The sequence below is a fragment of the Serinus canaria genome, chromosome Z, assembly GCF_022539315.1.
Source record: "Serinus canaria isolate serCan28SL12 chromosome Z, serCan2020, whole genome shotgun sequence".
NCBI lineage: Eukaryota > Metazoa > Chordata > Aves > Passeriformes > Fringillidae > Serinus > Serinus canaria.
The window spans coordinates 74971519-74996392 of NC_066343.1; the positions used below are offsets into that span (position 1 = coordinate 74971519).

A 24874-nucleotide genomic window follows, 5' to 3' on the forward strand; every position below is an offset into this window, starting at 1 on the left:
TGAGCAGCTGGGCAAGTGCTGGCCCTGCGGTGACTTCTCTGTCACGGGATCCATCCCAGCCCAGCGCCGGGGTTCTCCCGGCCAGCCAGCCCCGCCGGGCTCCGGCAGCCGGGAAATTCGGGAGCGGCTGTGGGTTCAGCACGACTTTCCGCTGCTGGTAATGCAGGGGCGATGAGGCCGGAGAGCAGCGGTTCCGGGGAGCGCTGCAGACCCAGGGAGCAGCAGCGCAGCCCGTGGTACCCTGCGCTGGTGCGGGCAGAGCCCGGAGGCGCCATGGCAACATCGCGGGCGGCAGCGCGCTGGGTACCAGCGCACGCCAATTAAAATTTAAACAGCCTCGGATGCCGGGAGCGAGCCCGTGTGGCGGGACCCTGTTTGTGGATAAAATTGAGGAATGTCGAAGGGGTGTCTGTGCTGCAGGGCACCCGGCTGCAGGGCTCCCCCGGCCCTGCTGCCCCGCGGCCATTCGTCCTTCCTTCCTGGAGGACTGAGGTGCTCAGGCAGCTCCATCGTCTGCCGGTATGTGCTCCTGGGGCTTCTGCCTGCGCAGGTATGAGCTGAGCTCTCTGTCGAGCACCTGTGCCAGACGCTCAGCAGGGCCCGCCCCAAACTGTCACAAATTGTCTGGCTCAGCCCGGGTGGCTGATGTTTTGTGCTGCAGGGGGACCCAGGAGGGGTTCTCCTGTGACTATGTCTCCATGTCCCCCTGGTTCCTAGGCATGGGCTAGAAATGCTATCCCTGTTGTGCAAAAGGAAGAATTGCTAAGGCATTGGAGTACTTCCCAAGGCCACACCGTGAGCAGGTGGTTAAGGCTGCACACAAAGTCTTTTGTCCCTGGGTGCCACCTCCTCACATTTCCCCGAGCTCCAGCCTTGCAGATCCCTGCCTAAGGAGTGATGGATTTTGCTCATGAACTTGACGACTCCACGTTAAAACCACTTGACTGCACCTTTGCCCCTTCAGCTCAGGAAGCCCTGATGTTTCTGCCTTAACAGGGAAAAACCTCTCCCAATATCCAGCTTAAATCCAGCCATGGCTGAGAAAAACCTCTCATCCTTGTGCTTGGCCTTGGAGGCTGCCTAGGGTGAGCTCTGGCCCTGCACCTCTCTCTCTTCTCTAAGCCAGACCTGCTCTCCTCCCTTGCCCTGGTGTCTCCCCAGCCAGGGATGCTGCTGCCAGGAATCGGCAGGAATCTTCCTTCCCACTTTGCTCGGTGGAATTTGGTGCCACCATTTGTGGGGCCAAGCATTGCAAACCCCACTCATGGCCAGGGACACCAGGCTGAGAGGGGTGACTTTCCCACCAGCATCGTTCCATTACTAGTGGTTTGCAACTTCTAATTTGGGTCCTCATCTGAGCACTCAGGATGTGCATCTTCTGTGATTTGGGGATTTCTCCGTGTTTGTACAGTTCCTCTGGTTCTTCTTCACTGTGGCTTTGAGCTATCTGTGCCGAGAAGTGGGGAAGAAACGGGAAGCAGGTGAAAAATGGGAAATTCCATCTCTCCTTGGCTCCTTGCCTCCAAATCCCGTGCAGGTGCTGCTGCAGGAGCTCTTCCCCATGTGCAGCCGTGTGCCTCTCTGCCTCTCCCACCCGAGCTTCAGGTTTGCACCCTTGGGTGTTGTTTTGCTGCCCTGTATTTGGATTTTTTACAAGCCTTGGGAAGATCTGGAAACAGAGCACAGGAGAGACGCTCTGCAGAACGTTATCAGGAGCATCAGAAAACAGCAAACCAGCCTTGCTCTTGAAAGCTGGAAGCACGCAGTGCAGAGGTGGGGGTGGGACGCAGACCTGCACAGCTTTGTAGATCCATCTTTTGGAGCAGATCCAGCTTAAGGCACAGGCTTTGGAAGGCTCAGCTCAGCCCACTGTGAGCTGTTCTGATGCTGGATTTGGTGTTTCCATTCATCTGCCTTCAGCAGGGATGTTTTCACCCAGTCCAAGCTGAGGTCCTGCCTTTTCTGCAGCCTCCCATGAAGGATGGGGAGCCCAGGCACGGAGTCCTTGCCCTGGTGACTGGGGAAGACAATTCCTGTTTTTCCCGCCCCTACAAAATGCCACTGCAAGGCACAAAGGGCACAGAGAGAGGTGACAAAGGAATGATGAGATGGCCTGAGCAGCCATCCTTTACCTTCACTTCTTATCCTTTGCTTTCCCCTAGTTTGATTCCCTACCGCCTAACCCTGGTGTGGGGTGATACAGAAGGTCTGCCAAATGCCTTCTCACCCCGAAAGCAGTGAGGAAAGGGGCTGAAGCTCTGGCTCCTCTCTGTGCCACATCTGGGGGATGATGCCTGGGAGGGGACCCCAGCAGTGGTGGCACTGGTGGCTGCAGGGAAAGTTCTTGCAAAGATGGTGAATTCTAATTTATTCCTACCTCTGACCCCAGCAACCACAAAAGGGCGCTTAGAAATCTCCAGCTGAACCACTTCCTTTTAAAATGCACCAAGCTGCACCCAGATCCAGCCAGTGGAGGGTCCTTCCTGCTTCTGTGGCCACCAAATCCTCGGTGCTCTGATCCCCACCTGCATCCTGGGCTTCCAGGCCCTCGGTCCCTCTGGTTTTCTGGCTTCCTGCATGTGCCCACAGAAACCATCAGAAATCTGATCTGTGTTTTTAGGAGTCTCCTTTATTCTCCCAAAGCCTTAATTAATTTTCTCTGTCTGCTCTTGCCAGGCCTAATATCACTTGAATGGCTCACTTACGTGAATTAGCTTGATTAATGGCAGCACCCAGACACAAAGCTCCTCAGCCTGCTCCTGCTTTCCATGGGAGCTTTTCCAGCCTCCTGTTCTCCTCTGACAAGGCCAAGCTTTAGCCTCAGCTGGTGGGAGCAGCAGCCCACAAACACACAGAGAATGTACAAACAGAGTCCCTCGGATGAAGTAGGATTTTCCTGGCTGAAAACATCAAACTACAGATTAATGTGTCACCCACAAAAACATCCTGGAGTGCCTTCCTGCTCCTCAGGCCTTGTCACTGGTGCTGCCACTGGCCTTTGGTGACAGCCACGCTGAGGTGCTCGGGGTCTTCTGCAGGCTGTCCTGCCTCCTCCGTCAGCAGCCTGGCCAGCCTCCCCTGGCTGTTCAAGGACTGGCTCTGGCAGCTGGAGTCTCCTCCAGACCAAAGGCTCTGCCTGGCACCAGTGGCCCAGCTGGTAATTCTGGTTAGTTCTTCAGCTGGAAGTGTCTGGGAAGCTCGGGAGGACCAGAGAGGTGAAACCAGCCCTGCAAAAGCGTGCAAGGCTCTGTGTGTCCATGTGAGCCAGGACTGATGCTGCACTCAGCTCTCACAAAAGCACCTCCAGCTGATCCAGACCCTTTCCCAGGGACAAACCATGTCCTTTTCATGGTGAAACTGGGCAGTGCTTGCCTGTTCTTGGGAAGCACTGAGGGGGAAAGTGGGATCCCCAGGCTGAGGGACCCAGGATCAGCTGTGCCCCAGGGATAGTGGGAGCCACAGGCTGAGGGACCCAGGATCAGCTGTGCCCCAGGGATAGTGGGGCCCCAGGATGAGGGATCCAACATCAGCTGTGCCCCAGGGATAGTGGGTACAGCGCCCCAGGATAGGGATCCAACATCAGTCTGCTGTTGCCCCAGGAGGACCAAGTGGGACCCCAGGATGAGGGGGCCACAGTGAGGGATCCAACATCAGCTGTGCCCCAGGAAAAGTGGAGACCACAGCGTGAGGGACCACAGCATCAGGCTGTGCCCCAGGAAAGTGGGAGCCCCAGGATGAGGGATCCAACATCAGCTGTGCCCCAGGAAAAGTGGGAGACCCAGGATGAGGGATCCAGGATCAGCTGTGCCCCAGGAAAAGTGGGAACCACAGGCTGAGGGACCCAGGATCAGCTGTGCCCCAGGGATAGTGGGAGCCACAGGCTGAGGGATCCAGGATCAGCTGTGCCCCAGGGATAGTGGGAGCCACAGGCTGAGGGATCCAGGATCAGCTGTGCCCCAGGAAAAGTGGGAGCCTCAGGCTGAGGGACCCAGGATCAGCTGTGCCCCAGGGATAGTGGGAGCCACAGGCTGAGGGACCCAGCCCCAGGTGTGAGCAGTTGCCTCCACGAGCCTTTTGGACAACTCGTCCAGCACAATCTGGCTCCAGGGACCTGTGAGGAGATGACTGGGACAGCTGGGGACGCTCAGCCCAGCCCTGCCCCATGTGCTGTGCCTGATTTTGGGGTTCAAACTCCCCAGGGCTTGCCAGCCTTGCCCAGGCCCAGGTGAGCCCCAGCTGGTGGGGAAGGGCAGGCTCTCAGCTCTGCCATCATGAGCACCTCAGCAGCAGCCAAATTTTCCTGTGCTGCTGGGGGTGCTGCCAGCTGTGCCAGCAATCCACAGCATCACTTCCTACATCCCATCCTCGGGCTGCTGGACCTCCTGGAAGGGCGAGCTGCTGGAAGGGAACACCTAAGGTTTGTGAATGCTAATGGTTGGAAGGAGTTGCAAAATCAGAAAGTCCACCAGAACTCCCAAGGTTTTATTAGTAAATGACACACCTGGCATGGAAATTGTTGTTGGTCTCCCAGAGTAAGCACAGAGCAGTGGGGCTTGGATAAAGGGTATCCTGGATGTAGGGTATTTCCATGTGCTCAGCTTGGGGTGGAAGAGAGCAGCTGTGCCCTGCTGCCTGCCTTGCCCTGGTGAGCTCTCAGCTAGGAACCTCTAGAAAAGGCACAGCAGTGTTAATTAAACCTGCCTTGGGCATTATCTCAGGTGTTCTCCCCGTGAGACTTTTGGGTGCTGGCTGGGAAGTTTCTCTGCAGGGAGGTCAGTGCCAGCTCCTGGAGCCCTTTGCATTCCCAGATTTGGAGCGTTTGGGGTTCAGCTGTGAATTCCCCCCTGTGAAAGGCTAAGGCAGATGGATACTGCTCAGATTCAGTGTGTCTTGGGATCAGAGGGGCTGGGAGGTTGGGCAGCTTCCATCACCTCCCAAACAGGTTCTCAAGCCTCAAACCACTCTTTGCAATCCGAGCAGCCGTGCAGGAAAATGGCCAATCTTGGGGGAGTTTAAAAAAAAAAAAAATTATCTTGCTGTGCACTTGGCATGGTGGTTTCTGAGGCTGGAACACTCCCAGGGGGCTGGATCTGGATCACAGAGGGCTGGAGGACGCCTCCTCTGGGCTGTCCTTGCAGGAGAGAGCATCTCCTGGCACACAGGTCACGGGAGAGCCCCGCTCACACGTGTTCAGGCAGCTCCTGTGGCAGTGCCATCCCTCAGCCCCTCTGCCCCAGCCCCTCGGACACCACAGGGCTGCTGCAAAGCCATCCTGCTTAACTGGGACCTCGGGGAGGCAGCTCCCCATCTGAAGCATGCTCTGCTTTAATGAGCGGGTAAAACAATCTATGGATAAATGGGAAGACCATGACTAATTCCCATTTTTATTTCTCTTCTCTTTCCCATGCTTCTCCCAGGTAATTTGGGGCAATGCCTGGTGAAAGTCCATGCAGTGGATAACCTGGCTGCCTGTTTTCTGCAGGCTCAGTCCTGCAAACAGCCAGGAATGCAAATGCTGGGAGCTGGCAAAGCACATGGATAACCAGGTGAGCCGGTGAGCTGTTCCTGGGATAGCTCCTTTGTTAAAGCTCAGCTGGGATCCAGGTGTTGGAAGGGATTTACTCCAAAGGGTGGGGGGGAGTAGAAGATTTGAGGTGGTGCTGTTTGACCTGGGCATCATCCCCATCTGACACGCTGGGGAAGCTGTGGCAAAATGGTTTTTGAAATAAAGCCACCCGTTTTCCTTCCTGTGGCTGGATTTCTGCTGTGGGAACGGTCAGGAATGCAGCTGATCCGGGCACCCAGAACTGTAAATCTGCACCCCACAGTCTGTCTGGGCTGTCCCTGTCCATGATGGCTCCATGGTGTCCAGGGGCTGTGGGGGCTGTGAGCAGGCAGGGGCTGTGCTTTCAATTAGAGCCTTTATTAATGAGCAAAGTGCCAGGATAAATGGCTTGTGTGGCCAGCGGGGAAGGATGCTGGGCCAGGGAGAGGGTGCTGTGGTGTGGGGCTGCTCCTCCTGCTCAGCATGAAATGTTCCTGGCCCTCTCTGGGCTGGGACAGGGGCGGTGGCAGAGTCTGGGCTCTCCAAGACCATTCCTGGACGGAGCAGGTGGAGCTGGGAGCTGCCACCTCAGGGGTGTCCTGGCTCCACTCCCACATGCTCTGGGTGCTCACAGAGCACCTGAAACACAGCAGCAGGAGGTGAGAAGTGGTGGGGATGTGGGTGGGCAGAGGAGAGCTCCCCCAGTGCCAGGAAGGTGTGACAATCCCCGTTCCCAAGGATTTACAGAGGTGGCTGCCTACGACTGAGAGAGGCGTCATCTTTCTTCTTCGCCTTGGCAGTTCTAGGTCAGTTAATGGAACAGAAGGAAAAGGAAACCTGCAAGGAAGCTGATGCTAAACCGGTGACAGTTTGGGAAATCAGGAGCTTGGCTCTTGACTGGTTCTGCTGCCAGTGAGGTGGGAGGAGCAGGCTGGGATCCTCGCAGCTGGTCAGTGGCAGTGCTCGCCACTCTTCCCTGGCTCGGTGTGGGTGGGTGCCCTGATACCAGCATTAAATCAAATGTGATGAGGGGAAATGGAGGGAGGAGTGAATAAGCTGTTATTTCAGGGGCCTGGGTGCAGCTGTGGGACAGGGAGGAGGGCAGCAGGGACAGACTGCAGGCACAGAGCGAGAACAAGAATTTGCAATAAATAAGAAGTAGATGGGTTGTGCTGGGATATCGCTTTCTCCACACAGACCCAGCCCTGGGAGCTCCATGTCTGCACATCACCTCTGCAGAGTGGTGCACATCACCACTCCATCACGCTTCACACCAGCTGCTCCCTGCCATCCCCTGCCACACCACCCAGCCCTGGATCGGGGGCTGCTCCGAAGGATCTCCCACCCTTCCTGCTGCTCCGTGCAGTTCTGCATCCCCCACAGAGTGCTGGAGGAGCTGGCAGGGCTGAGGGCAGTTCTTCACCTCTGCCTGGCAAGTCCTGTGCTCTGGCATTTCCTCCTGGGAAGCATTCCCATTTCCAAGAGGCAACCTGTGTTAGGGGCTGTTCCCCAGAGGACACCTCGGGAGTGCCTTGGCTCCTGGTGTCCAGCAGTGGTCTAAGCCCAGAGCCAGGGTCCCCCCACTGCCACGGGCAGGGCAGGGGGCCCTCACACACTGCCAGCTTTGCTCCACCAGCACCACGTGAGCCAGACTCACTTCTGAGAGGCACAGACTCACCCCTGAGCCCCCCCAAAGGTAAGGAGACAGAGGGAGGGGAGCCTGCCCCAAAGGTGTCCTTGGGCATGTCCTCAGTCCCAGGGGGACCCCAGACCCCTCCCCAGCCTGCTCCTTCTACCTCACAGGCAGCAGAACTGGTCAAGAGCCAAACTCCTGATTTCCCAGACTGCCATCAGTTTAGCATCAGCTCCCTGGAAGGTTTCCTTTTCCTTCTGTTCCATAAACTGACCTAGAGCTGCACCAGCACTGGTGCTGCAGCACTGCGACCCCACAGGTGCAGGGTGGGGCTGCTTCACTCCATGCACAGCCCCCCACCTGCACAGCTGCTTCCTGGACACCGATATTTGAGTATCAATCTGATTTACAGCCCCCAGGGGAGGAATGAGAGTGTGTGAGAAGGATTGAACAGCGAGTCGCAGCAGTTTTATTTCCCCAGATTGGCACTCACAGCACTTTTCTGTCCTGCTGTTTTTAATTTCCACTTTATTCTTCTGCATTAATACTGCTCTGGGGCAGTTAATCACACGTTGCTGTCACACATTTCCCAGGGGAATTAATCTTTTCCTGGAGGCAGCAGTGCAAAGGCAGGGTGGTTTCAGAGGTGTGACTAACCCAGGTCTAGGAGCTTCACACAGGTGTGCAAACCACCACCAAGGCTGTGCCAGAGCCCTGCCAAGCAAGGCACCTCTGAGCAACGGGCAGGGCAGAAAAGATGCATGCATTATTAAATGGCATTTTTGATCTGTGTGCAGGAAATATAAACTGACCTTTATGAGGGCCTGAGTATGAAACGTGGGCATGGGAGGCTCGCTCTGGCCCGGCCATCAATCAGCCTCTCCTTCGGCACTCCTGTACGTCCTTTTCCTGCACGAAAGGTTAGGAAGTCAAAAGAGCTTTTTAAATGTTTCATGCTGTCCTTTTCTCCCTGTTTGCAGAGCTGTTCACTCAGAGCAGTTGGAGGCAGTGACTCGGGCCAGCGCTGCACCGAGCTCTCTGCGGGGCAGCTGGGCTGAAATCAAAGGATCACAGAATTCTTAGGGCTGGAAAAGCCCTCCAAGGCCATGCAGTCCAACCATCCCCAGCACTGCCAAGGCCACCACTGCCCCTGTCCCCATGTGCCACATCCATACAGCTTTTAAACCCCTCCAGGGATGGGGACTCCACCACTGCCCTGGGCAGCTGTGCCAGGACAAGCCTTTCCATGGAGGGATTTTTCCCAATATTTGATTTAAACCTCCCCATGCTCAGCCTGAGGCCGTTCCCTCTGCTCCTGTCCCTGTTCCCTGGATCACAGACCGACCCCCCCCGGCTGTCCCCTCCTGTCAGGAGCTGTGCAGAGCCACAAGGTCCCCCCTGAGCCTCCTTTTCTCCAGGCTCAGCCCCTTCCCAGCTCCCTCAGCCACTCCTGGGGCTCCAGCCCCTTCCCAGCCCTGTTCCCTTCCCTGTACACATTCAAGTCCATCCATGCCTTTCCAGCCTGGATGGGGTGGCTCTCCATGGGCTCCCATCTGTCCAGGCCCCAGATTCCCCACAACTCCCCTTGCTCAGCCGCCTGCTGCTCCCAGAGAGCTGGGGTTTGTTTACTACGCACCAATTTATTTCATTTTCCATTTAAAACATAAAAAGTACGTGGGTTACAGCAACATAATTTGCAGCCTGCTGATTAATAATACAGCTGACAGAACAAAATTGGGCTGCGAGCTCGAAGTGCTGAGGAAAGCTAAAATGTAGTGAGCAGTGTGTGGAAGTGGGGTAGGCAGCCTGCAGCTGGCAGAGGAGGCTGCCGGGGCCAGAAACACTGTTTGCTTTTTTAGCTGCCTCGCACACAAATCGTGCCTCTTGCATCCCCTTCCCCCTACCCTGCCGTGCCTGGAGATGGTCACCACTCCACTGGAAAGGCTGTGAGGAAACTGATACAAGGAGAGCAATTCCTAAGGGTTCTCCATCCACGCTGAGGGAAGGCAACCCACTCAGTGTTGATTTATAACGTGGTTTTTCCTCCCCAAAGGGCACTGAGGTGCTGCCCAGCAGACAGGCTTTAGCAGCTCTGGAAATGAGGCTGGTTTTACACCAGTTCTTCATTTTAGAGGATTTGTTCTGGAAAAAAGAGTCTTTGGCCTCTGCCTGTTGTGTCTGGGCCTGTGAAGGCGTTAAAGATTCACCCCAGGGTGTGCTGCTGCAGGCAGGACCAGCTCTGCACGGTGTTCCCAGGGCTGACGGAACACCAGGGATGTGTCTGGAAAGGTGGTGCCACGGCTGTGGAGGAGGATGTGCTGAGTGTGCTGTACGCAGCGGGAAGCGACAGTGCCAGCCTGACTGGTGTCACTTCACTGGTGTCAGCACGCCCGGATCTGGCAGGGGATGTCTGAAACTCCTCCTGATGAGACACTCCAGCCCCTTTTGTTTTAGCAGCCAGCCATTTAACCCCTGAAGGAGGCTGAATGCATCCTGTGATGGGAGACAGAGGGATATTGTGCAAGACAAACACAATTTTGCAGTGAGTGTGACAGCCCTTTTTATACAAGCACGGTGTAATGCAGCCCCGGACAGGGCACAGGCCCCCCGAGCAGCCTGAGCGTCCCCCCGTGCCTTGTGGCTCCTCCGCCTGGGACAGGGGTGGATCTCGGGCTGCACGGGCCGTGATCGGGTGACCAAAATGCTCCCTCTGTCCACGACGATAAGTGTTAGAGATGGAGGTGGCGGAGATAAGCGCTCTCTCCCTGAAGGCAGCATCCGCCAGCCCACGCCTGGCAAGGCAGGACTAAAGCCACGCCTTGCTGCGTTTGCCTTACCTGTGCTTGTGGCTGTCTGTCACCGCGGAGAGAGAGAGCCTGGACTAAAAACCACAGCACCAAGGTGAGAAAAACAGATGGTCACAGCTCCCGCTACCCACATGCACCCCGGGCACCGCCACCGCCGGCTCTGATGGAGCGTGCCCGAGCCCTCCTCACCAATCACCAGGAAATTGATGTCAAAGCTCCGGCAGCTTTCTGAGAGCCTTCCTTCCCCTGCTCGAAAGGAGACGCCGTCCCTCGTGCTTGAGGATGCCGTGCAGATTATCAGTCGGGGGCCGTGATTATCTCGCCAGGCTCCGCGGTGTTTAATTGAGTTGTTTATCGTCCAGTCGCGCTGTCGGTCTCCATCCCGCCTGGAAACGCGCCCTGGCACCCACCGCGGGCCGGGAGCGGCGGCTCCTGCCTCTCGGAGGGGCACCGGGGAGCCTGCGGGAGGATGCTCGCCGGGGATGAGGGGTTAATCACCGCTCCGCACAGAGCCCCTTTGTGCCTGGCGCTGGGCGCTGACCCTGCCAAGCCTCGCTGTTGCCGGGGCGGTGTGAGAGCCCGGGGCACTGCCAGGGTTTGTTGTTCGCCGCGCCGGGGACGGCTGCCAAGGTCCTGCGAGGTGCTGTCCTGGTTTCCTGCAGCGCTGGTGACAAACACCCAAATGCCCCGTCTTTTCGCCCAAAGCAAGCTCCGACCAACCAAACCAATGCCCACCCCCTGAAAAGAAAATGTAAATGTGTTTCAGGGCTAATTGTGAGAGGGAATCATGGAGTCACAGGATGCACCTTGAAGACCATCTTCTTCCAGCCCTTGCCATAGGCAGGGACACCTTCCCACTGTCCCAGGCTGCTCCATCCAGCCTGGCCTGGGACACTCCCAGGGATCCAGGGGCAGCCACAGCTGCTCTGGGCACCCTGGGCCAGGGCCTGCCCACCCTCCCAGCCAGCAATCCCTAATTCCCCATATCCCATCTGTGCCTGCCCTCTTTCAATTTGAACCCGTTCCCCTTGTCCTGTCACTCCATCCCCTGTAAATGGTCTCTCTCCATCTTCCTTGTCAGCCCCTCAGCTCCTGGTGGGGGAGGGCCACAGTTAGGTCACCCCAAATCTTCCACCTCCTCTCCAGGCTGAGCAATCCCAATTGTCTCAGCCTCTCCTCATGGGAGGAGTGCTCCAGCCCTCTGATTACTTTGGTGGCCTCCTCTATGTCAGGGAAGGTAGAGGTTGGATATTAGGGAGAAATTTTTCACCGAAAGAATAATAAAGTACTGGAAAGCTCTTCCCAGGGAGGTGGTGGAATGTATTTAAAAAAGATTGGACATGACACTTAGTGTTATGGTCTAGCTGAGGTGTTAGGGCATAGGTTGGACTCAATGATATTAGAGGTCTCTTCCAACCTCATTATTCTGTGATTCCAGAGCTCACTGGCCCAGGTGTTGAGAGACTGGCCCGTGGCTGTGCCACAAGCCAAAGGGCTGGAGCCGTGGAGGGAGAGCCCTCAGATCCTGCCTCACCCCTGGCAGGGCAGGAGCCAGGAGCGCTCCCACGGCACGGGGTTTGTGAGCTCTCAGCCTGAGGTTGGGGTGGCCAGTTCTTGTTCCAGTTCCCACTTTGCCCTTTGCTGGGCCACTCCAGGGCTGCAAACCCCTGTGCTGAGGGCCAGAGCAGGACCACGGTGCTGGAGCCAGGCGTGCCACTGTGTTTTGCTGCAGTGACATCTTGGAGCACGCTGCCACACAGCAGCCCTGTCTGAGATCACCCTCCCCCAAACACCGCTGTATTTCAGCACTGGGCTTGGCCAGGAGGGCCCCAGGATGCCCTCAAGTGTCCCTGGCTGCCATGGGAATAGCCTCCACACTTTGCACAGAGAGCACACAGGAGCAGTTTCCCTCAGAGGTTTTAACTATAACTGCTCATGCTCCTATTCCTCTTTCTGCTCTGTTTCCACCCTTCCATCCACAGTCACAAGCTTCTATTAAATACCCTCCTGCTCACGCAGTAACCAGATGGGAACATTCATTTTAATCCTAGACAGCAAAACAGTAGAGTTACAGATTACTATGCCACCAGAAATTGCTTATACACCTTCGTTTCCTCCCATGTAATTCCCTGGGAGTTTTAATTTACGGGACCATTTTTTATTTTTTCTCTCCACTTCTCTTGCATCAGGCAGGGTTCCTTCAGCTCCAACAAAGCAGCATGCCTGTCTGGAGGGGATCAATAACTATTGAGCTATCACGCTTCCTCCACTTAGGCTGTTGAAGCAGCTTCCTTTAATTGCTCTTTCACACTGTAAATACAGCGTACGGTGATTTTTTTTTCCCCCATTGAGGCTGCTCAGTGGGTGAAGGCACCGGCGGGTAGGAAGAGCTCAGCTGCCTCACCTGTGATCACACCTCCTCCGCAGGGAACACCCACGGAGCGCAGGGACACGAGGACCCTGCCAAGCCCCAGGGGCCAAAGCGGCCCCAGAACGGTCCCACGGGGACGATGGCTGGGGGCAGCCCCGCAAACACGCTGGTTAAAGCTGATAAGAGAAAGCACGATGGGCACGGGCAGGGGAGAGGGCAGAACGCCCAGCCAGGAGGGCCTAGCTGCTCAGCACCCTCCGCTGCGAGGGATGCCCCGAGGCGGGAGCCAGGCGGGATCCTCCTCCCGCGGCTCCTCGCAGGGGCTGGGGCAGGAAGGGGGCAACCAGATCCGTGCCTGTGGCGCCTCCAGGGAACGGGGAGCGGATCGCTCACGGTGGTCCTCTCGAAGATGGGGAGGGATCACCGGGCTCACCAGGCTCCTCTCGGGAATGGGGAGGGATGACCGGGCTCACGGGGCTCTTCTCGGGGATGGGGAGGGATGACCGGGCTCACGGGGCTCTTCTCGGGGATGGGGAGGGATGGCCGGGCTCACGGGGCTCTTCTCGGGGATGGGGAGGGATGGCCGGGCTCACGGGGCTCCTCTCGGGGATGGGGAGGGATGACCGGGCTCACGGGGCTCCTCTCGGATGGGGAGGGAGGAGCGGAGGTGTTGGATCGCCTTCGGCGGCTCCCCCCGGCCATGGTGAGTGGGACCGGACCTCTCCGTGCCGCTTCCCCCGGGGATGGCGAGGGGGGAGCGGACCCCTGGGGAGGCTTTTCCTGTGAATGGCGAGGGATGGCCGGACCCCCGGGCGGTCCCTCCCCGGAACGGGTGGGGGGACCCGATGCCGGGGGCGGCTTCTTCCAGGCATGGCGAGGGAGGAGGGGACCCCCGGGGGGCTCCTCCCGCGGGCGGCGAGGGGGGAGCCGACCTCTGCAGCGTCGTTTCCCGGGCATGGCGAGGGATGCCCGGAGCCCGGCAGTGCCTCCGGGGATGGGGGGGGTTCGCGGCTGCCGGCCCCGCCCCCCGCAGGTGCCGGCGCGGCGGGGGCCGGGGGTGACGTCAGGCGGGGCGGGCGCGGTGCCGGTGCCGGTCGGGCCATGGCGGAGCCGAGCACGGCGGCCCCGGTGAGTGCGGCGGCCCCGGCGCTGCCCCCGAGCCCCGCCGGGCGCTGCCGCTGAGCGGGGGCGGGCGGGGGGAGCCGGGCGGGGGCGGGGGCGGGTCCGTGCCCCGTGCGGGACCGCCCGCGGGAGCGTCCCTGGGAGCGGTGCCGGTGTCGCCTCGTCCTTCCCGTGCCCCGGACCCCCTTGCCCGGAACGGAGGGCTTCAAACCCCTGGGAGCGCCGGCTGGCTGCCTGCGAGGGCGAGCGGAGACACCGGCGTTGCTTCTCCGCCGTTTCACACGGGCTCGGTGCGTCTTTGTGTGCCCTGTGGGCTTGTTCGGGCGCCGTGCCCTGCCTGTGTGTCCGTGCCTCGCGGCTCTGTCCGTGCCCGAGGGTCTGTGTGTGCCCTGTCTGTCTGTCCGGGCTCTGTGTGTCTGTGTGTGCCCTGTCGGTCTGTCTGTCCGTGCCCGCGGGTCTGTCCGTCCGGGCTGTGTGTGTCTGTATATGCCCTGTCTGTCTGTCCCGGGCGGTGTGTTTCTGTATGTGCCCTGTCTGTCTGTCTGTCCGGGCGGTGTGTGTACGTGCCCCATTTGCCCACACCGTCCGTCTGTGTCCATACGTGCCCTGCGAGCCCACGCGTGCTGTGTGTGCCCATGGTCCCCAGGGATCTGTACCTGCCCTCTGAGTCCATGCGTGCCCCGGGGTGCCTCCATGAGCTGTATCCATCCATCCATGGGTGCCGTGACGGGCTGTACCCGCCCTGTGTGCCCACACGATCCCTGCTAACAGGCTCTGTGTGTCCCACCGTGCCCCATGGCTGTGCAGGTCCTGTGTGTCCCACCGTGCCATGTGTGTCCCTCCGTGCAGACTTGTGGGTTCACACAGGCAAACCCGGTGTCAGTGCCTGGCGGACCCCCAGAGCCCTTCCCAGTGCCCAGGGAGAGAAGGTTGCTCCTCTGCCTCTGCCCTGCTCCAAGGCAGGCTGCATTTGCTCTGGGTCAGGTTTATCTCCTCTCACCTGAGCCAGACCCTCGGGGGGGAGGTGGCAGGTGGTGACGGTCCAGGTTTAATGGCATCGGGTGTGGGCAAGGTGAGTTTGGCTGGGGACATCCACCCCAGGCTGCTGTGGTGTGAGGATAAGAGAGGGGGAGGGAGGCAAACCTGACCCTGGTGTGGCAGTGGCCCCTCTGGGCTGTCCCCACACAGAGGAACCCTCCTCCCCGAGGCGTGGGGCTGGGTGGGGGAGAGGCTCCCCAGGCTGCAGAACTCAGAACTCGGCCTTTGCTGGGTGTCAGAGGTGCTGGGGTGCCGCTGCTTGCCTGGCTGTGTGCCTGGGGACTTGGCAGGGTGTGCAATGGGGTGTGCAGGGTCCAGGGTTGCCCTTGTCCAAGCAGCTGTCTCGGCAGTGGACACTCAGACCTTGGAGGACGGATGGGGTCTTGTCTCTGCAGTCAGCTCGGTGCTGCTGCTGGCTCCTCACAGTTAATTAGACACAACTAATCCTATCTGGCGCTGGGAACTTCCCATCAAACCAGAGTGCTTTTCCCTCTCCTGGTGGGAGCAGGGTCCCAGCCTCGTGCAGAGCGGGGCCTGGGGACAGGGACATCTTTTTGAGCCCCTTGGACATGATCAGGGGTGGCAGCTCAGACCTGCAGTGCTGTGACCTTGTGGTGGCTGGACAGGTGTCTGTCGGGGGGAAGGAGACAAGCCCCAGGGAGGTTTGTGGGTGAAGCACTGCAGGGAGAGGGAGGTCAGGACTGTAATGAGGATATTGCAGGAATAAGGGCCAGAGCTGGACTTTTGAGGATAAATGTCACACCCAGCAGGTGAGCACCAGCATTCCCCATCCCTACAAAAGAGGAGGGGACAAAGGGACACAGTAATCCCAGTTCCACTGATGCCCTCATGCTTGAGAGAACCGTCGGTGTGTGCCCTGGCCTGGCCTTGGAGCCAAAGCAGAGCGGAGTTGGGCTCACTTAGGGATAGATCAGAGGTGGGTTTGTCAGCGCAGGGTTAATGGTTGGTGATCTTGGAGGGCTCTTCCAACCTAAACGAGCCTCTGACTGTGATTCATCGCAGTCCTTTTCCTCCTGCACCTGAGCCCAGCCTGTCAGCAAGGACTGATAAAACCTGCAATCCCAACCGAATGACCCTTGTTTGGAAAGAACGACATTGATCTGGGAACATCCCGCTCTCCAGGCCGAGTCCTCCGTGCCGAGGGTCGTGTTTGTCCCTTCTGTACACCTAGAACTGAGTCGTGAAGGAGCTGGCTCAGCTCCTCGCCCTGCTCCTGCCCCCTGGGTTGGTGCTGGGCTGCCAGAATCTCCAGAACGGGCATTCTGGGCTGGAGTTACCCCTCAGCTTTGCAGGCTGTGTGAGCCACCTCGCTTGTGGCTGGAGCTGCTCTAGTGGATGCTGTTTGTTTGCCCCTGCTCAGGGCCCTAAAAGGGTCTGCTCCGAGCTGTCCCCCCCAAACAGGGGGGACAGGCACCTCCGAATGAGGCTTGTTTCCCTCTTTGGAAAGCCTCATATGCAGGCCAGGCAAATGCCTTTCAGGGTGCTGGCTCTGATTTGGATAGCTGAGCTTGAGAGGTCTAAATTTAAGCGAAGATGAATCTCACCCGGCGCTTGCAAACCTTGGTTTTCAGGCTTTTCGCCTTGATCTTTCCTTTTTTTAGCACGACCCTGCTGTTTTCCTACCACTCAGGACTCTTCCCAAGCACAGAAAATGCTTCTGAAACTTTCCACCCCCCCCAGGTGGGAGGTGTTGCAGAAATGCAAGTGCAGGGAAGCATTTGCAGCTCATCCTCCTTGCAGACGCGGAGCCCGGGTTAAACAAGCAGCCTGTTAATTTTGTGTTAATGGCTTTGAGCAACGCCGAGTCCCCCCCGCCACCCCCTTCCTCCCTTACCTTGCGCCAACATTTAATTGCTCTCACTCTGGAGAGATGCTATCTCATTTCAAGGTTGAACTTATCTAGTTTTGACTTGCGGGAGGGGATGTTGCCGTGTCCTTGTCACGGAGGTCACTGTCACTCCCTGCTCCTCGTCCCCTCCACCCCCGCTGCTCAGGGGGTGCTGTCCCCCCCTCACCGCGGGGCTCCTGCTCCTCCCCGCGTGGTTTTGTGGCACCCTCGGGACGCGGCTGCTGTGGCCGTGTGGCCAGGTGCCCGTCCGGGTGCAGCCATGGGTGTCAGCTCGCTTTTGTGACTCCTTAGGGATGCGTTCCCACCGCCCCCTCCGGGAACACCCGCTCTTTGCTGATGCCTTGGGCGGGAGGCGCTCCCTGCTCATCCCAAACCTTTCCTGGCCCTGGCAGCCTTTCTCTGTCCTGGCCCCATGCATTTCCCTGCCACACAAACCCCTGGTCTGTCCGACTGTGGCCTCTCTGAGCTGATTTGGGCCACCAACCAACCAACCGCGGCTCGTCGTGTTAGAGATTTACATTTAATAGAATATAATCCCAGGGCAGGAGACAGGGATGGGACTGGGCAGTGACAGAAATCCCCGAGGAAGGCGCTGGGATGCTCTTTCTGGTCTGTCTCAGCCACACCTGATGCGTGTGGAGTTGGTTGCACCTGCTGTGAGATTCATCCTCGGGGTATTCTGTGCTCAGTAGAAATGTGGGCAAACACTGCGTCGAGGCAACAATAATGTCTTTAGATAGATAATAAGTCTCCTAAATGGATCTAATTCCAGGAAACTCCGCTGGCTGATTGGAATAGTATTTTTAGTCTCTGGTTCGTGTATTTACCTGAAATTTCTGCCTGCTGTTCTAGCTGGAGCTGACCCCGGGCTGCCTGCTGCTCCTGCCTTTTACCCAAATACTCTGACTACACAAAGTTTCCGAGTTCCACCAGTTGGTCTGAAAATGCTTTATTTTGGCAGATGTCTGGCAATACTGAGATTTCTGTCTTGAGGGGCCCTAAGGGGTCATTGAGGGGTTTGAAAGCAGGTTGCCCAGGGGGTTGGTGAGAAAAGCTCTGCCTTGGCACAGTGGGGTGCACATGGGGCTGGATCTGTGTGCTCCTCTGCTCCTCTTTGGCAACTGTTTCATCAGTTTTACTGATGGTGCCTAACAGTGAACCTGGCAGATATCTCATTCCCCATTCCTGGCAGGCTGTAAAAGTGCCTTATTTTTCAATTAACTCTGTTAGCTGTACAGATTTTAGTGGATCCCTTTAGAGGTCCCCATCGGTCACCGACACCAGACATTTCTTTTCCAGCGCTGTTTCTCTCTCCTTCCCTGTGCCTAGAAAGATCAGGTTCCCATGCATTTTCTACGTCTCATTTTTGCCAGAATGGCTTTTTCATTATTTAAATCCTGCTGCTTTTCCAGGTTTGTCACTTTTGGGGTCTTTGGCAGAAGCTTGAAGCAGGTTCCTTGCTTTCACTGGTGCCAGCCACTGCTCTGGGCTTTTCAATATTTGCCCTTTTAAAGTCATACGCTGCCGCCGTTATTTTGGGCTCGCCGTTCCCGTGAGCAGCAGAGAGGCAGAAAGAAACTATAATAGAAGAAGACTTGCATTAGACGTGGCAGTTCATTTTGGCCTCGTCCCTGTCACGCAGACCTGCTGCCACTCCACGGGCAATTAACGCTGAAACGTGACCCGCTCCTTGTGCCAGCAGCCACTTCTCATCCCAAAGATTTGTGAGCTCCCTGGGTCTGACAGTGGTTACTCATGAGCTGCTCGCATGGTGGCATTTTTATTTGCCCCCGTGGGTGTGTGGCTGTGATGGATGGTGGCAGGATGTCCCCGTGCACGTGGAAGGGTGAAATTCGGTGCTTGTGGTGTTTGGGTGCCTGACACCGCTGAGGAAGGTTATCACATCCTCCACGTGGTAGAAATATTTTGGCAGGCTGAACTCTTCATTTGTGCCTCGATGTCCTGCTGCTGCTCTCCCAGGTGACCGCGGCACCCCTCAGACCTGGCCAGGTGCTGCCAGGCAGCCCGGGCTGGGCTCCCGAGGCCACCGCGGGCTCCCCCTGCCCAGCGCCAGCTGAGATTAAACACTGATCTCCTTCCAGGGCTTTCCAGGCAGGATTGCCTGTGAGGATTTACAGGAGCCGATTTCAGCCCGGCTGAAAGGTGCCAGGGTGACCTCGCCATCACTCCCTGTCCCCGGGGCTGGATCAGGAGCGGGACCAGCTCCCACATCTCCCCACCGAAAGCTTCCCCTGGCTGGGAGGCTGCGGGGGGACTAACGCCGCTTCTTCCTGCAGCACTTTCCACCCGAGCCGAGCCTGTCTTTAAAAAGCAGCCGGCGTGGTTGTGCTTGGAACAGGCAGCTCGGTTTCTATATTATACACAGCGCTCATCTCCGTGGGAAGCCGGGCAGCCCACGCCGCTGCCGCAGCCCGGAGCCGCCGGCTCTTGCCGGCTCTTGCCGGCTCCTCGGGGCGTTCCCGGAGACAGGGAAGGAGCTGGGGCCTCGTGTGTGCCCCCCGCGCTCCGCGGGGCACTGCTGTCCCCTCCCCGGGGACCGGCCACCTTGTGTCACACACCCTGTCCTTGTGTCCTGAGCCCCGGGCCGCCGTGCCTCACCTGCCCTGCCCTGCCCGGTGAGCACCCAGCTCCTGCTGCCCCGAGCCTAGCTCCGCTCCCGGCCAGCCGCGGGCACTCCGCGCCCCCGTGGTCTCCCGGGAGAGCAGCTTGGCCGTGTCTCAGCGCCAGGTTACAGCCCCTCCGAATTGGGGGAGCAGCAAACCATCCCCCCGAGCTGAGTCCTGTCGGTGTCCATCTGTCCCAGCTGTCTGCATTATTTGCACAATTTAATTCTTGGCTACACCTGGTTTTACAACGGGCTTAATTTCATGGCAACTGATACACCTGCAACAATTAGCTATGTAAACCGAGATAAAAGGCCAATCAAATTCCATGGTTTGGAGTGCAGGCTGCTTCCCGCCGGAGGCTTCCTAAGCCCTTCTGCGATCCCTCCCCAGAGGAAGCTCTGCAGGTCATCTCCAGCCCCGAGCGAGGCTTGTTCCCCTGTGAAATGAGTGAAGCGGGGCTGGGGAATGCAGCAATGAGCTAGGCAGGCTGAGCCTTCGGGGACAAGGCTGCTCCCTCTGCCCACCTCCGGCTCTGTGGTGCCCGGGGGTGTTCGCAGCCCCGGCAGCTCTGGGGGCAGGGCCGGCTTTGCAGCCAGGCTGGAAATCCCCCGGTGCCGTGCGGGCTCTGTGCTCCACAGAGTGGGCACGGAAAGTTCTGAGCCATGGCAAAGCGCCTTTGGGGAAAGGTAAATTAAACCCTTTCCCCGGCTGCGAGGGGGCAGGGCTGGAAATGCCGGCGTGGAGATAGGTCCCGGCTCAAAAGGACTCCAAGGACAGAGGGTAGGTGCTGGGCTTCTCGGGATCGGATCCATCTGGGACCGCTTCCAGCTGAAATGAGATCAAGGAGAATGGGACAGGGGAAAAAAGGCAGTTATCTGTGCATTTCTGCCGGGATTGCAGCCCTGGGCTGGGCTCAGTGCTGGGCTCCTCTCCCCACTCCCCGCGGTGCCCAGTAAGGTTGGTTTGCTCCTGGCCTTGTTCCCGGCTGCTGTGGCTGTAATTCCCACCCTGCATCCCAGGAGGGGTGCTGGGATGGGCGGGTGAGGAAGGGGCTGCACCCTCTGGGGGTCAGAGCTGTGGTCCTGGGACCTGAGCCGGGCCCCTGGGCCAGGGAAATTCTTCAGGTCATGGATGTGCTGGAGCTCCTCAGGCCTGAGCTGGGGGAGTCCTGGTCAGAGGATGGCTGGGAGAGCTGGGGCTGTTCCCCTGCACAAGAGAAGGCTCCAGGGACACCTCAGAGCCCCTGCCAGGGCTCCAGGGGCTCCAAGAGAGCTGCACAGGCACTGGGCACAGGGCATGGAGGGACAGCAGCCAGGGAATGGCTTCCCAGGGACAGAGGGCAGGCACAGATGGGATCTTGGGAATGAGGAATTGCTGGCTGGGAGGGTGGGCAGGCCCTGGCCCAGGGTGCCCAGAGGAGCTGTGGCTGTCCCTGGATCCTTGGGAGTGTCCCAGGCCAGGCTGGGCAGGGCTTGGAGCAGCCTGGAACAGTGGAAGTGTCCCTGCCCATGGCATGGAGTGGGACTGGATGAGCTTTGAGGTCTGTTCCACCCTGAGCCTTTCTGGAATTTTGTCACTAGCTTGCATTTCTCTTACAAGCATTGGATCTGACCGGGCACCTGTACCCGGGAGACTATTTCAGATAATTTTAGAACTGCAGCTCCTTTGCTCTCTGGGAATTCTCCTTTCTCCATAGTTTCTTGTTTGGCTTCTTTTATTTATTTCAGTGTGAGGTTGTATTAACTTGAGAAGGGCTTTATCCAGAGCTTGCAAGGAGCAGGCCAGGCTTAGCTCCCTTCCACACAGCCTCCAGGCTGAGCATGGCCAAGTGCAGAAACACCAGAAATTAGAAATAATGACGTGTTCTAAGGGAGGCAGTGAGCAGGCAAGGCCTGTCCTTGTGCCCAGGAGAGCTGGGAGCCAGGAATGGTGGCCAGGGAGCCGTTCCTGGGGGAGCCAGAATGGGAACTCTTGGGAAGCAGGAATGCCTGTGGGATGGAGAGGGGTCTTGTAGCTCCTGGAGTCGCTGTCGGGCTGAAAGGGACACTGCAGCTGTGTGTCCAGCTGTGCTGCAGCTCTGGGGCCAGCTGTGTGTCCAGCTGTGCTGCAGCTCTGGGGCCAGCTGTGCTGCAGCTCTGGCTCCAGCTGTGTGTCCAGCTGCGCTAGCACGGGGCTGGGGTGTGCTCCTCTCTCCCTCACACCTGTGCCACCAAATCCTAAACTCCAGTGAGCCATATTTCAGTGCAAAATTGTCATTTCTACTTTCCCCCCTCCCCAGGCTCACCCTACAGCTGATGCCAGCTCTGGGTGCTTTGGTGGGAGAGTCAAGGAAATGTGAAATTGGGTGAGACTCCTTTGGGAAAACAAAGTTGGAGTGGTCAGTGGTGGCCGTGAAGTGTTTGAGATGAGCACGGTGCCATCTCTGGTCATCCCCTTTCTGCTTGAGCAAGGGACAGGGAAGTTCCAAAGGGCGTCTTGGTGGGCTTATACTTGCCAAAAAATGCCATTTCTGGTATTCCTGACTGAGGGATTCCAAACCTTGTCAAGCAGGGGCTTGTCCCACCTGTTTGAAAGGGACACAAATCTGCTGAGGGTGAGGAGGCAGCCACAGCTGCTCCCAAAATCCCTGCTGGCCACACCTGCTCCCAAATCCCTGCTGGCCACACCTGCTCCCAAATCCCCGCTGGCCACACCTGCCTCCCAAATCCCCGCTGGCCACACCAGCTCCCAAATCCCCGCTGGCCACACCAGCTCCCAAATCCCTGCTGGCCACACCTGTTCCCAAATCCCTGCTGGCCACACCTGCTCCCAAATCCCCGCTGGCCACAACCTTTGTTCCCAAATCCCCGCTGCCACATCCTGCCTCCCAATCCCCGCTGGCCACACTCTGCCTCCACAAATCCTCCCGCTGGCCACCCACCAGCTCCCAAAATCCCCGCTGGCCACCCCCTGCTCCCAGATCCCCTGCTGGCCACACCCGACTCCCAAATCGCAGGCCGCGGTGGGGCGGGAACGGGTGGCCCGGCCGTCTCTCTGCGTCCCGGGCGGCTGCCCCTGCCCGCAACACGCCCGTCCCTCCCTGCTCGGGGAGGGTTTGGCAAATACCGAGCGCTCAGCAGGGCCGAGAGCGCTGCGGGGAGGGCTGGAGCGGGATCACAGCGCTCCAGCAGCTCCTGATCTCCCGTGCGTGCCGGCAAGTCTGCCCTCCGGAATGGCATTTAGAGGCTCTGTCTCTCGGAGTCATTGGGAGCGCCCCCCGATCTCTTCTGTTAAGGATGGGTTAAAAAAAGGTTAAAAAAAGTCGCCAGTCTCTGAGCTGGAGAGCTAATTGCTGTCTGCCTCAAGCGCAGGGCGTGCTGTGGGAAAGAGAAGCAGCTGGGGGGAAATCCCGGTTGTAACAGCGCTCGCAGGATCTTTTCAGGACACCAGGATGCTGTGTGTTCCAGCAGATCCCGGGATCTGCCGTGGCTGGATCAGTGCCGTGCCTGAGCAGGCGGGGAGGAGAACGCCACAGCAAACCTTGGGAAGCTCCCTGCTCCCTGTGGAGGAGCCTGGGGTAGTGCTCATCCCAAAGTTTGGGAAGCTCACTGCTCCCTGTGGAGGAGCCCGGGGTGCTGCTGGTGCTCATCCCAAAGTTTGGGAAGCTCACTGCTCCCTGTGGAGGAGCCTGGGGTGCTTGCTGGTGTCATCCCAAAGTTTGGGAAGCTCACTGCTCCTGTGGAGGAGCCCGGGTGCTGCTGGTGCTCATCCCAAACTTGGGAACTCACTGCCCCTGTGGAGGATCCCGGGGTGCTGCTGGTGCTCATCCCAAAGTTTGGGAAGCTCACTGCTCCCTGTGGAGGAGCCCGGGGTGCTGCTGGTGCTCATCCCAAAGTTTGGGAAGCTCACTGCTCCCTGTGGAGGAGCCCGGGGTGCTGCTGGTGCTCATCCCAAAGTTTGGGAAGCTCACTGCTTCCTGTTGGAGGAGCCCAGGGTGCTGCTGGTGCTCATCCCAAACCTTGGGAAGCTCACTGCTCCCTGTGGAGGAGCCTAGGCTGGTGCTGGTGTCATCCCAAACCTTGGGAAGCTCCCTGTGGAGGAGCCCGGGCTGGTGCTGGTGCTCATCCCAAAGTTTGGGAAGCTCACTGCTCCCTGTGGAGGAGCCCGGGGTGCTGCTGGTGCTCATCCCAAACTTTGGGAAGCTCACTGCTCCCTGTGGAGGAGCCTGGGGTGGTGCTGGTGCTCATCCCAAAGTTTGGGAAGCTCACTGCTCCCTGTGGAGGAGCCCGGGGTGGTGCTGGTGCTCATCCCAAAATTTGGGAAGATCACTGCTCCCTGTGGAGGAGCCCGGGCTGGTGCTGGTGCTCATCCCAAACCTTGGGAAGCTCACTGCTCCCTGTGGAGGAGCCAGGTGCTGCTGGTCTCCCAACCTGGGAAGCCTGCTCTTGGAGGACCAGTTGCTGGTGCTCATCCCAAACCTTGGGAAGCTCACTGCTCCCTGTGGAGGAGCCTAGGCTGGTGCTGGTGTTCATCCCAAACCTTGGGAAGCTCCCTGTGGAGGAGCCCAGGGTGGTGCTGGTGCTCATCCCAAAGTTTGGGAAGATCACTGCTCCCTGTGGAGGAGCCCAGGCTGGTGCTGGTGCTCATCCCAAAGTTTGGGAAGCTCCCTGCTCCCTGTGGAGGAGCCTAGGGTGCTGCTGGTGCTCATCCCCCCTTTCTCCTGAGGCTGAGGGGCCAGGCAGCCTGCAGACCCCGGGGAGGCTCTGGAGTGATGCTGACACAGGACACTCCCTGCTGGGGCTGCTCCTGGCCCCGTGGAGACCCCAGATCTCCCAGTGGTTTGGGCTCAGCCTGGAATCTAAGCTCATTTCCGACTCTGACCTCGTTTGTCTGGATAAATCTCACGTGCCCGCTACCACTCAGACAGCAAAAATAATCTTTGCTGCCGTGATATGTGTGTCAGCTTTTCTTCATCCCAGCAAAGCGCTGTGAGAGCTGCAAAATGCTTTGGAAACATGAGAAGTTTTGGAGCAACAGAGACTGAAATGGGAGGGGAAAAAAGTGAGTCTCTGGGACTTAGAAACCAAACCCCTCAGCCAGGTTTCCTTGGCACGATCCCTCTTGCAAAATGGTCTTGCTGCTGCCCACTGGAGCCAAATGGGAAGGAAGGGATTAAAGCTGTGAAGCTGCTCCGTCCTGATGGCTGTTTCACAGTCCTGGACAGAGCAGAAGAGACATTTCAGAGCAGTATTTAGCTAAATAAATGCAGGGCACTGTGGGGTCTGGAGCCCGAGCCTGACTGTGTTGCTCACAGCGAGGCCGTGCTCTAAGCCTGCATTTAAACCACCCGGTCTGGAGCAGAACAGGTCACCCAAAAACCACCAGCTAGCTCCCTCCCAGCTGTGCTGTGAGCTGCTGCCCCCTCCCTCCTCCCTTCTGGGCTCCCGTCTGGGTGGGGAGCAGGGTGACTCTGGCTCAGGTGATCCTTGTGAGGCTGGCAGCGGGCAGGCAGCCTGGGCTGTGATCCCTGAGGGATCCCTGCCCACCTCCTGCTCTCACCAAAGGGTGGTGCTGGGGCCTTTCTCCTCCTGAGCCAGCGTGGACACGAAGTGCTGTGTGTGCTGTCCCACCCCGAGGGATGAGGGAGCACCCAGGACTGACTCAGGCTGGAAGGAACAACAGAAGCTGGCAGAGGTTTTTGGTGGATTGCACCCTTGGCGTGGGAATTGGTGTGTTAGGGCTGGATCTCCAGTGTAAGCACACAGCAGAGGGGCTTGGGTGAGGGGCCAGGATGGAAGGGAGGAGAGAAAGAAAGAGATGGATGAAAGAAGAAAAGAGAGTGAGACAGAAGAGAGAGGTCACCAGTCCTGATTCCAGTGTCG

The 24874-nt window shown here is 58.4% G+C and overlaps 1 protein-coding gene across 1 annotated transcript in view; it reads left to right on the forward strand.

Moving 5' to 3' along the window:
* The first annotated feature begins 13422 nt into the window (after window positions 1-13422).
* Window positions 13423-24874, forward strand: part of MAPK4 (mitogen-activated protein kinase 4) — a 55062-nt gene continuing 43610 nt past the window's right edge. Inside the window, exon 1 of the mRNA XM_050987271.1 lies at window positions 13423-13484. The gene's annotated coding sequence lies outside the window, so the exon portion shown is untranslated. The remainder of the gene's footprint in view (window positions 13485-24874) is intronic.